Below are 11,081 nucleotides of genomic sequence, written 5' to 3' on the forward strand. Positions count from 1 at the left end.
AATTTCAGGGGGGACAGGATTTCACCCTAAGGGCCTATGACAATTTATACCAGCTGAGGATCGGCCCCCTCACTGTGAAACTGACCATCACTAAAAGCCAGAGGGACGCAACGTGAAAACTTAGCCAGTTTCAAAAAATGAGTTAAAAGTTGTCTCAGGACCTTGAGATCCCATTGCAAAATGTTCTCGTTTTACAATCACATTTCCCTATTTTTTTTAAATGTTTTTCTTTTCCCATTTATTTTGTGAAAGACCCACGTGAGCAGCAGGGGCAAGTGGCTGCTAGACACAAGGGGCCTAATTCTCAGTTATAATAAGGCCCCTTCAGACCACACTGACTCCTTAAGGCACCTTTATGTTAAAGGTGCATGGATGAGAATCAAGCTCAATGTGCTGTCATAGGCACAAAGTAAAGTATGATTTCAGCATCGGGTGAAATCCTGGCCCTGTTGAAGTCAATGGGAACACTCCTATTGGTTTCAATAGGGCCAAGATTTCACTCATGGTCCATTATGACAGTGATCTTTGGTGACACTTGCTTTTTGGGGCAGGGACTCTCTGTTGCCCTCTGTGTTTGTACAGCACCTAGCACAACGGAATCCTGACTAGGGCTTCAAGGCGCTAGAGCAATATAAATAATACTTGTCATAATAGGCAGTAAAATTTTCTCAGGCAGGAGTGGCCGTTTAAAGTCTCTCAGTGTCTCTTGAAATGAACCTTTATTGATTTTCATGGGCCAAGCTGATAGAAATGCAAAAATCAACAGCTTGCATTTTAAACAACAAATTACCACGTAATGTTAATGTTGCTTCTTGAAGCAGTTAAGGAGGAAGGTATTGAGTGAGGCCCCGATTTAAAAGGAGCTCTGCCTGTGTCAGGAATCAGTGACGATTCTGGGATTTACCCCCTATGTCCTGATATTTGGCGGTTCCCCCCTTTCGAAGTGGCTGCCTGCAGTTATGAAAGGATAGCCAATGGCAGCACGTTGGGCCAGTCCAACGCCCACGGAGTTCAGTGGAAAGATGCCAATTGGCTTTGACGGGAGATGGATCAGACCCTTGGGCGGGGCGGCAGATAGTGAGCAGAACAGCAAGCAGAGGTGCAGACATTGCACATGTCCCAAGATAGGCAAGGATGGAGCCAGGAGTCCATGTGGAAACTCATGCACAGTTTGGTTATATGGGGAGCGTCTCCTTCCCTTTCCACTTCCCTACGGTTCTGCCAGTAACTCAACCTGGGGGACAATATGTTAGGACACCCATGTAGTGTTTTATGAGGCCTTTTCCCCCTTTTGTGGGGTTTTTCCCCACGGGCTCAAAACATCAGGTTACAAAACTCTGATGCAAAAATTCACTGCATATGGTTCAATGAAACCATACAATCCTTTTATATGTAAACGTTCTCCTGTGAAACTGTGAGCCCAGACAGCATTGGGCTAGTTTGAGGGGGGAGACAATGAAACTGACTAGAAACCCCCTCCCCGCACTACTGAAAAGTGAAACCGACGAATATTTCCAGTGTCTAAACTGAATGAAATGCACTGGTTAAAAATATGGCTAGGGGGAATTGATAGCCGTTTGGATGGAGCTATGGAATTGATGGACCTTATTAGTGTTTGGCAGGGAGGAGAAGAATTTTATCCTGGGAAAATGCTAAGTGTCGCCATCTGCGGCTATGTCTACACTTGGAGCTAGGGATGTGATTCCCAGCTCGCACAGACAAGCTCGCAGTAGCTCTAGCTAGTGCACTAAAAACAGTAGTGAAGCTGGGAGAGTACAGGCAGCGGCAAGTGGTGCCAAGCACATACCCACAGGGTTTTGGGCAGGTTTGTACTCAGCACCCCTAGCCTATGTCATTACTCACCGCTGCCCATGCTACACTACTATTTTTAGCATGCTGGCTGGATGAAAGTTAGCAAGAGTGTGTCATTGCAAGCTAGGAATTACACCCTGAGCTCCACTTCTAGAGGGATCGTGAGACAGACGTTTTTAAGGGAGCCTCCTGTGCGTGATTCCACTGCAGGGAGGAAAAGGCACAAGACTTCATATCTGAGGGACCAAATCATATCCGAGAGACCAGAGAAGGGGCCAGAGATGCAGCTAGCCCTGTAACTTTGACAAGGGCTCCCAGTGCTGGCGGCTCTTTAGCTGAGAGTCTGGAAAAATGGCACCTGGGAATGATATGTATTTTCACTGTGTTGCAGCAGCAGCATGGATCTATCCAATACACTAAATCAATGCAATGTGCACATGGTTCTTTGACTGACGTGCCTGCCGAATTCAGACAGAAAGCTTGTATTAACCGCAGGTTCTTTTGCAAAATCTAAAACTAAAAACATAGGAAAGATGCCTTCTCCAATACCTCATTGGGGGTGGGGTTTGCCCCTCTCCCCCCCGTATCCCACAGAAAACACCGAGGGCTTCCCCCCCAAACCATTACAACCCCCAGAGCTCTGTTCAAGCCCCAGTGCATCTGCACTCGCTCTAGCAGGTCACTGTGGCTGCACTACCCAGGACAGCCTGCCACAGACGTAGCTCCACAAAAAACATAATCCAGCCCCAAGCCCTGCAGGGATGGATGGGAAAGGCTATGCAGCCCCTCACCCACTACTCTCCCGGCTGTCTGAATCGTCGCCGCCCCCCCCACACACACACCTGGATCTCAGTCCAATCAAGCACTTTCTATTGGGTCTGAATGAAGAACACTTATTGTGAAAGTGGCTGAGGCCCCCCCACCCCCTTTAATGTAGGTGGGAGGGATGTGTAATGCAGTGTCCTCGCCATTCCTGGATCATGGACTGAGATGGGCCTTGGAATTTAACCACACAAGAAGCTATGATTTAGCTAATCCACCATCCTCCCTTTTTTACAGCGCTTCAGGGGATTTAGACCAAGTACGTCACAAAGGAATGCCACAAGGCCGCCAGTAACGCAATTAAAGAATCAGGCCTCGTCGGAGCTCTTGTTTGGCCGATGTCTCTAGCCTGCAGGATTTAGGATGGGACAAAAATCAAATTCAATAAAGACTTTTAAGAGAAGAAGAGAGAATTTGGAGAATTTTATTCTGATGTTCAATTACCCCCCGTTCCCTCTGTAGCACATCAGTAATTCACATAAAGAAACACAGCAGAAACTACAGGAGAGTTAGGCAGGGAAGAATGATCATTTGGAATTGAAGTTGCACAAATGAATTAGCTTCTGGCAGACCTTCAAAATAGGTAGCCATGGAACGGGACCAGAAACACGTGCAGCCTGTGTTTGTCTCATCCAGGGCAAAAGACACGCTTAAGAAACCAGCTAAAATATGATCCCCTACAACCTGGACATCTCTAACTTTCCCTATGCAGTTAACTTTTAATATGTTCGGGTGCTGGATAAATCCCCTCCCAGATGGAGATGAGGGTATCTATGGATATTATGGTGGATGAGCATGGCATAAGAACTTGTATAGAACGGAACTGTCCCTTTCTTCCCAGTACTGTGCAGAAGGTGTTCTCCATGGTTGGAATGTGTGTGGGGAGGAGAGGCAGGGATTGGCTGAGAGCAGATAAGGGGCAATATCATCCCCCGATTCCATGGAGATCACTCTGGACAATGTAGCTTCTATTTCCTTTTTATTCAAGTTATGTGTCCTCCAAATACAGAGACGTTAGGAGGCTTCTCCATGAATTTTCTTCAGGGGAAAACAAAAGGATTAGGAATGTGTTAGGGATGAATATCACTGTTTGACCAAATAAATTGAAATAAAACTGAACTACATCCTCTGCAGGACATTAAATGCACATTACATCCTCTGCAGCACATTAAATTCCTGGCACATGCCAGGAGAAACTACTTCAAACAGAACTGGGAGTGTACTCTTATCAGAATTACAGACGTGACTGCATTCCATAGCTTGTACAAATTCATCAGGTCGGAAGGTAACAGCATAACACAGATGTGTAATGCAACCTGGTTTTTAACATTGGTCCTAATCAAGCACAGATCCAGCACGGTGTCCTAGGTTTTTTCACTTTGTGTTCAGCAAAAGATAACCAGATTGTTTTCCTGCTGAAGCAGTAATGTCCACTGTTAATCCCTGTATGTAATGTACAATGTACTCACATTCAGGCTTTACAATACAGATATAGTCATTTTTCATTTTGTTATTTCCCGTGATGTAAACCATTCCCCGATTCTTCCAAATCCTCATCTTCCTTTCTCTCTGAAATATTTTGAAGCAGACGTACAAAAGGGAACATAGAGTGAAACTGAATGTGACTGAGAATGCAAAACATCAAATTAGTTAGGGTATAGCACAGTACATCCAAAGTATTTCCATGTTTCCCCTTTATGTCTGGAATAGGAAAATTTCTGATAGACATCATCTGTGGAAAAAGCACATTCTGTCATACTTAAAAGCAGTGACTTACCGGGGACTCTAGCTTCACTACTGAAGTGCATACTAAGGACTCTATTTAGCTGGAAAGTTTTCTGCACAGATAAAACGGAGGAAATCCTCAGTATATGCTTCCCAGCCTGCAGAACTTCCATAAAAATGTCATCTGAAGTACTAAATCTTTCTGTTCTAGCCAGTTACCCAGAGACCTCACATTGAGTTATTGATGGGGTATAGTCCCTGATTTTTATGCTTCTTCCAAAACCTGCACAAAACTAAGGTATGGTTGAGAGGGCCAAAAAAAGTGATTTGAACAGCTGAGAAAGTTTATATCAACCAAAATCCAGATTAGCAATGACTCATCCCCTTAATTATAGGTGCACAGATTCAAAAGGGGCACTGGTTGGGGGAATCTTGCATTTGCCAACCATAATTTGATGTCCATAAAATGTCTGCTAGCTGCTTACATTCATGTCTCTGCATTTAGATGGCCTTCTGCCAGTTCACCAGTTGTTTGGGAAAGCCGTTCCACCGGTGCTCAGGAATGTGGGTTAAAATGGGCTAGGTGCATAATTTTTAGAAGTCATAGTACTTCTTCAGGAAGCTTTTCCACTGGGACACCATTCTGTGGTTGCCAGGTTTCTTTTTATGTGACGGCCCCTGTGGATAATTGCTGCATGTGTTAAATAGGAGAACTGCATAGTGAGATTGCAAAGGCAGGGGCCAGATTCTGATCTCAGTTACACTAGCATAAAACTGGAGTGAGTCCACTGAAGTCGGGAGAATGAGATCAGAATCTGACCCGTGGGTTTTGCATTCCAGACTCCAACATAGCTATGACATAGCAGAGAGCCCGAAGGACTGAAAGGAACAGCTGGATCCAGGAAATATGTGTGGTGTGACAGTTCCGGTCTCCTAGGGTTGCCACTTTTGGTCAGATGTATTCCTGGAGATTTCATCACATGACATCATCTTTAATTAAAGATTCATCTTTAATTCTTGGAGACTGCAGACCAATCCTGGAGGGTTGGAAACCATCAGCTCCCCTTCTTCAAGCCATGAATGAGACACTGGAGGATACAAGTCCTGGCATAAACACTTCAAAATACCACAGCCCGAAGGACAAGTAGTGCCCTTACCAGGAGATGTCATCAACCGGGCTGAGGTAGGGCCGTCTCTGAAAACGTTAAATGAAGATCAGAGGCAAGACAGAGACTTTCTGTATCTTTGTTCCGAGTTCCGAGAAGAGAAGACAGGCCAGCTAACGCCTCATCTTACTTAACTCCTCCCTAACCAGCAATAGGATGATACAGCTGGAAGGGACCCTCCGGGCCCAGTGCGCTTTGATGCCTTTTAACAAACCCTCAGCAAGCCATTCTTCCCCGGCAAAGGTGACCGGCTGCGGTGATGTTGTCGGTCCCTGACAGCCCCCCGGCATGCTTCTTTCAGTGCACTGGGGCCACTATATGTCAGGTGCATGGCTCGAGGTCCATAGTACCAGCTTCCAGGGGAATGATTTAGCAACCACTGCTGTAGAGAGTGTGTGACAGGCTGAAGTCAAGAGCTCCAGCTTCCATGCACTTGGGTTGCAGAGGGAACCAGCCCGTGGCTCAGAGCCGTTGCCAAAGTGACCCCATGCCTCTAGTCAGGCGCAACAAAAAATTAAAGGAGCAAGCACTGCTTTGATGCCGTCTCCTTGTTGAGAGCTGGTGTAAGGAGCTGCACAAAGGAAGCCAAGTGTAGCGAACAACAACAAACTCTAGGGGTCCTGCAAATCCCATGCAACGTATTCCTGAGTGCCATCTACCGGCCCCTTATCTGATAGCTATTTGCAGGTACACGGCCATACAGCACTCTCATACCAGGGATTCATTTGTCTGCTGAATTACACACAGGCAACGTTCAAGCTTTCAGAGGTGATGCCCTTTCAAAGGTCCGTGCAGAAAACTGCCCAACTTGGTCCTGTTTGTGACTCAGCGCCCTAGGATCCTGGGCTCTGGGCTTTCTGCAGCTGCTACTTCTTCAGACTGGCTACAGGTACTCAGGCTCTATCCTGACCCTGATCCCTCCCCTCCCCACTGCAGCCAGGTGAGGCTTTTTACAGGGAAACAGCTTTGATCAGGGTTGGCTAGCGCCAGTCTCTCTAGCCATGAAGGGGTGAGCCACCCTTCTACAGGAGTCAAAGTCTTCAAAGTGTTCAGAAACCTGTAGTCTCTGACATGAAAAGTCTGAAAAGGATTAGGCCATATTTGACTGACTGGGTCACTAACAAACAAGTTGTTCAACAAACAAATGCCCTGTATTTTTACAGATAATTTGACCACCTCCCTGGTCATCAGCAATGTAGTATAACAGTCTCACTTAGCCCCCAGAGGACTCTTGCCCCTTAACTCATCATATGGATGGCATCCAGCAGCTGGCAGGGAAAACAAAAGCGCAGGGAATTCACGAGAGCCCTGGTGTGAAGGAACTGTGAGTGGATCCGGCAGGAGGGAGTTACCTTATCTGAGAGCCGTGTGTTCTGAGGAAACACTCAGTCTGATTTAACCTTTCCCTCGGAGTCAGACCTTTCCTCTGGGAAAGGGGGAAATCTTGGCATTGCCTGGCCAACCTAGTTTGTTTTTGGATGAACAAAGGCATTTTTCCGTGGCTGCACAAAACACCCTGTCAGTTCTATTTGGAGCCTTACTGAGAACGTTTTTTTTTTTTACTCATTTAATTTATTCTGGGCCAACAGTGGGAGTCTGATTCCAAGAATGATTTTGTTCTCCAAGTCCAGCAAAGTTGTTTTTCCATCCCAAAGCTGCTAACTTGATCCGTCGCCACAGGCATTAGCCCTGCTTTTCTCTAATGAATAATGCAGCAGGAGTTCTTAGTTGTGGCTCACAAATCTCAGGACCATATGCAACCCTGTGTTATTAGGTGGATTCTACGGGTCACGTCCTACCATATGGGCAACCTCAGTGGCTGTATATCAGAATGACTTCAATGGAACGACACCAATTTACACCCTGGGGGATCAGGCCAGTCACTTTGGTTTTATGCATTTGGCATTGATTGGGAAATTGCATTGATTCATGGATGATGGGATGTGATCCTCCGTGTTTAGGGATACTCCACAAGGATGATGAAGCTGCCTCGTCTGATGGTTTTGAAGTCAATGGGAGTTGTGTGCAATGAAGACAGAAGGACCAGGCCCCACATCTGCCCCACAGTTTTTATACAGGCTGGGAGTGGGGGAAACTGGACTCATTGCTGAATCACCTATCCCCAGGGTTTGTCTCTTGACAAAATATGAAGAATATTGAATAAAATATTTTATTATGGAAAAGATCTTTTATAAATGAGCCCAAGACTGTCTTTGGCTTTGTCAAATATGTCTAAGGCCTGATCTACACCTATTTCTTATGGTATAACTGTTTTGTTTAGGGGGTGATTTTTCACTTAAATATTTACACCAGTGTAACCCCCATGTGGACGTAGTAATATGGGTATAAAGGTGGCTTATATTGAGAGAGCTGACTCCCCTTCCCATATGGGACTGCCTATACTGATATAAGCATCTTTAGATCTTAGAACTGCATCAGTGGCACCAATTGCGGGGTCGTGGGGGAATAACCTCCAAAGGTTTTTGCATTTTTTCAAAATTCCATAGGCTGCAGAGCCGGAGGTTTGGGGGGGTCCTTGCCCAGCCACTCTTAAGCAGTGATTCCATACTCAGTTACTACGCATGCTAACAAAGCGGTCTGGAGCATCTGTCCAGCTGTGTGGTCTCATCACTGAAATTTGACCCAGCAGACAGAGAGGCGGCTGGGCCAGATTTCAGCGAATGATGCTGTGGCCTGGCACACGGGGACTGGAGAGGACCAGATTTTGCCCCCTCCCCCCAGGAAATATCTGAACTGATGCTTCTGAACTGCATCCCCATTAGGGAGATTGTAATGCTTGAAATATACCAGTAAAGTTGCATTAATGCACAAACTCTCGGAGTACGAAAGTGTGGGATCCCCACGCGTGACATGGGCCAGCTTTCTCTCCACCCTTGTTCCCCATCCCCTGTAGAGGCCAGCCAAAACCTGAGCACAAGAACTGCTTAACTATATCAGTACAGCTAAAGTGGTACAACTTTTGTGTGTAGATAAGCCCTAATTCAACAGAGAAAGCGGTTAACATAATCCCTATGTTGCAATATCTGTTTTAATACTTTCTTAAGTACCTAGCATTTACAGTAATACAATTCAGAACTCTACTAAGAAGCAAAGACAGATAAACTAAAGATTTCAACAAATCCTAATGAAGGTTAGAGAATATTCCTTTTCAACATCTAATTATGGCCGGGGACTCTCTTTGCTAAGGATTTGTGCCTGATTCCTATAATTACATCACAGGCTGCCAAGAATCTTTTAGACTAATTGGGAGAGCCATGAACCTGCTGCAAACTACTTTGTTAAACTACAGGTTCTTCAGCCACTCAGAGTTCCTTTTTCTGAACGGGTTGTTTAAATCCAAGTGTAAAAGTGAACTTGACAAAACCTAGCGACGGGGAATGTAGCTGCCCCAGCTGGTGGGTTCGGATTGAGTCTACTACAGCAGATGTAACGCAGCCTTTCCAGGCCTAGTTTCCAAGACAGGAGGAAAGTGAAAACACTACGGTTGCCTTCTCCCCTGTGTGAATCCTCTTAGAGGACAATTTGTCCTTCCCCACGCCAGCCAGGGAGAACCTGCCCAAGTGGCTTGCTTCCACCTCTGACTTCTGGGATTCTAAAATAGATTAAAATTTGGGTGACCAGATGTCCCAATTTATAGGGACAGTCCTGATATTCAGGGCTTTGTCTTGCATAGGCACCTATTATCCCCACCCCCCTATCCTGATTTTTCACACTTCCCATCTGCTCACCCTAATTAGAATGAAGAGGCTGAGATACTTGAGCCCTCTGGGAATTTTCTGGCTCTGCCAGAATTTATTGCAAAGAATGAATGCCCAGCTCTGCTACTAACTTACCTTGTGACCTTCGGCAAGTCACTTAAAAGAGAACAACTTTCTGTGACTCAGTTTCCCTTGGGGTTAAGAATACTTCCATAACTTTGTAAGGTGCTTTGAAAATTTAGGATGAAAACTACCATGTAGATAAGTGCTAAGATTTATTAGAACTCATGTGTTGGCTAGTGAAATGTACAGCTTTAAATTGAGCCCTCAACTGCCTCTAGATGTTTAGTATTGCAAGGTAATTCTTACTTCCCAGTGTGCAGTCTATAAACTGTAACACACATACCCTTATTTCTAGTGTCAAAGCTGCATATCTGCCAAGAAAAGGGCCAGGAAATGGTTACTACCCTGACCATTAATCTCTGGAATTAGTAGCTCCAAATCCAACATGAGAGTATATTAAACAAAAAAGAAAATGAAATCAGGGAGATTGATAGTGAACCACTCTCATTTAATGCAGTTTTTGGTTTCAGGGATGATGTGAAGAAGTGAAATATCTGCACAAGTATGTGAATGAATTGGGACTACGGTAATAAAAATCACTTGTTTCTGTAAAGCATTCAGTCCCGCCGTTCATCACCCCACACATAATAGTCAGAATACTCAGATGGTAGCTACCAATTGTGCATGAGCAAAGCTTTATCAAAGTGTTCTTTAATATTAATAATAGCAACAAAAGGAGAAACTGCATTCTGAGAAGAATGAAAGCACTTTGAGCCATATTATCATGTAAGCTGGAGACAGATCTTGCTATTTGAGGTTTCCAAGCAATACCAGAATCCAGCCATAAGCAGATGATGATGGATTTATGTGAGGGATAAATTTGTCTCTGGAGGTACTAAGATATCTGAGCCATCCTAGCACTACTCCAGGTTTATGCTGGTGTAACTGCATTGATTTCGGTCAAAACATCGGATTGATTCAGTGGTTGAGGTGTCTGTAATTTGTAAGGTGACATAAGATGATGAGATCTAGCCAGGTATTGGAACTGCCCAGCGTGGGACTCAATTTCCCAGTGAAAGGAATGGGCCTGCACCGACTATAAAGACATGGAGTATGTGCCTGATGCCTTTGCCATCCCTGGGGTCACTGAAAGTTATCTGCTAGACTGAACCACAGCCATGAGATGGGCCTTATTAAACACAGAGAAAGCAAGGAAGGCTTTTGTGGCAAATAGCCGCCTTAAAGAAGAACCAGTTTGGCCAGCAGAAGTTGGTCCAATAAAGATATGACCTCACCCACCTTGTCCCTCTAATACCCTGGGACTGACATGACGGCAACAACTCTGCATATGACAGAGCACACGACAGATCAACAGAGTGGTGGGATGCACGCCTATACCTGAGCTTTCCATGAACATACCTCACAGCTCAGGAGGTGGAAGACCAGGGGTCAAGGCACCTTTGCATTCTCATGATCATAGGCCAACTGCATGCCCAGCATAAAATAAGGCCGACCTGGAAGTGACACAATTGGAACGGGCCCGTTTCTAGGCGTGGCGAGACATCGGGGATCCATTTCAAAATTCTTTTTAAGACTCTTGGACAAAGAAGGAGCACGTCTCCCCTAGCTGCTGGGAGGGGAGCTGCTCCATGGGGTCCCACTGTCACTGTCTACAAGAAGGGAGGCGCTCACTCTTTGGGACAAGCGTCTACAGCCAGCATTCTGGTTTCCCTCTCTGGAGATAGTCTGGTGTTGAAACAAGAATGTCTCCTCA

Source organism: Emydura macquarii, unplaced genomic scaffold (assembly GCF_026122565.2).
Source record: "Emydura macquarii macquarii isolate MOO-44397 ecotype Brisbane River unplaced genomic scaffold, CSIRO-AGI_Emac_v2 contig_561, whole genome shotgun sequence".
NCBI lineage: Eukaryota > Metazoa > Chordata > Testudines > Chelidae > Emydura > Emydura macquarii.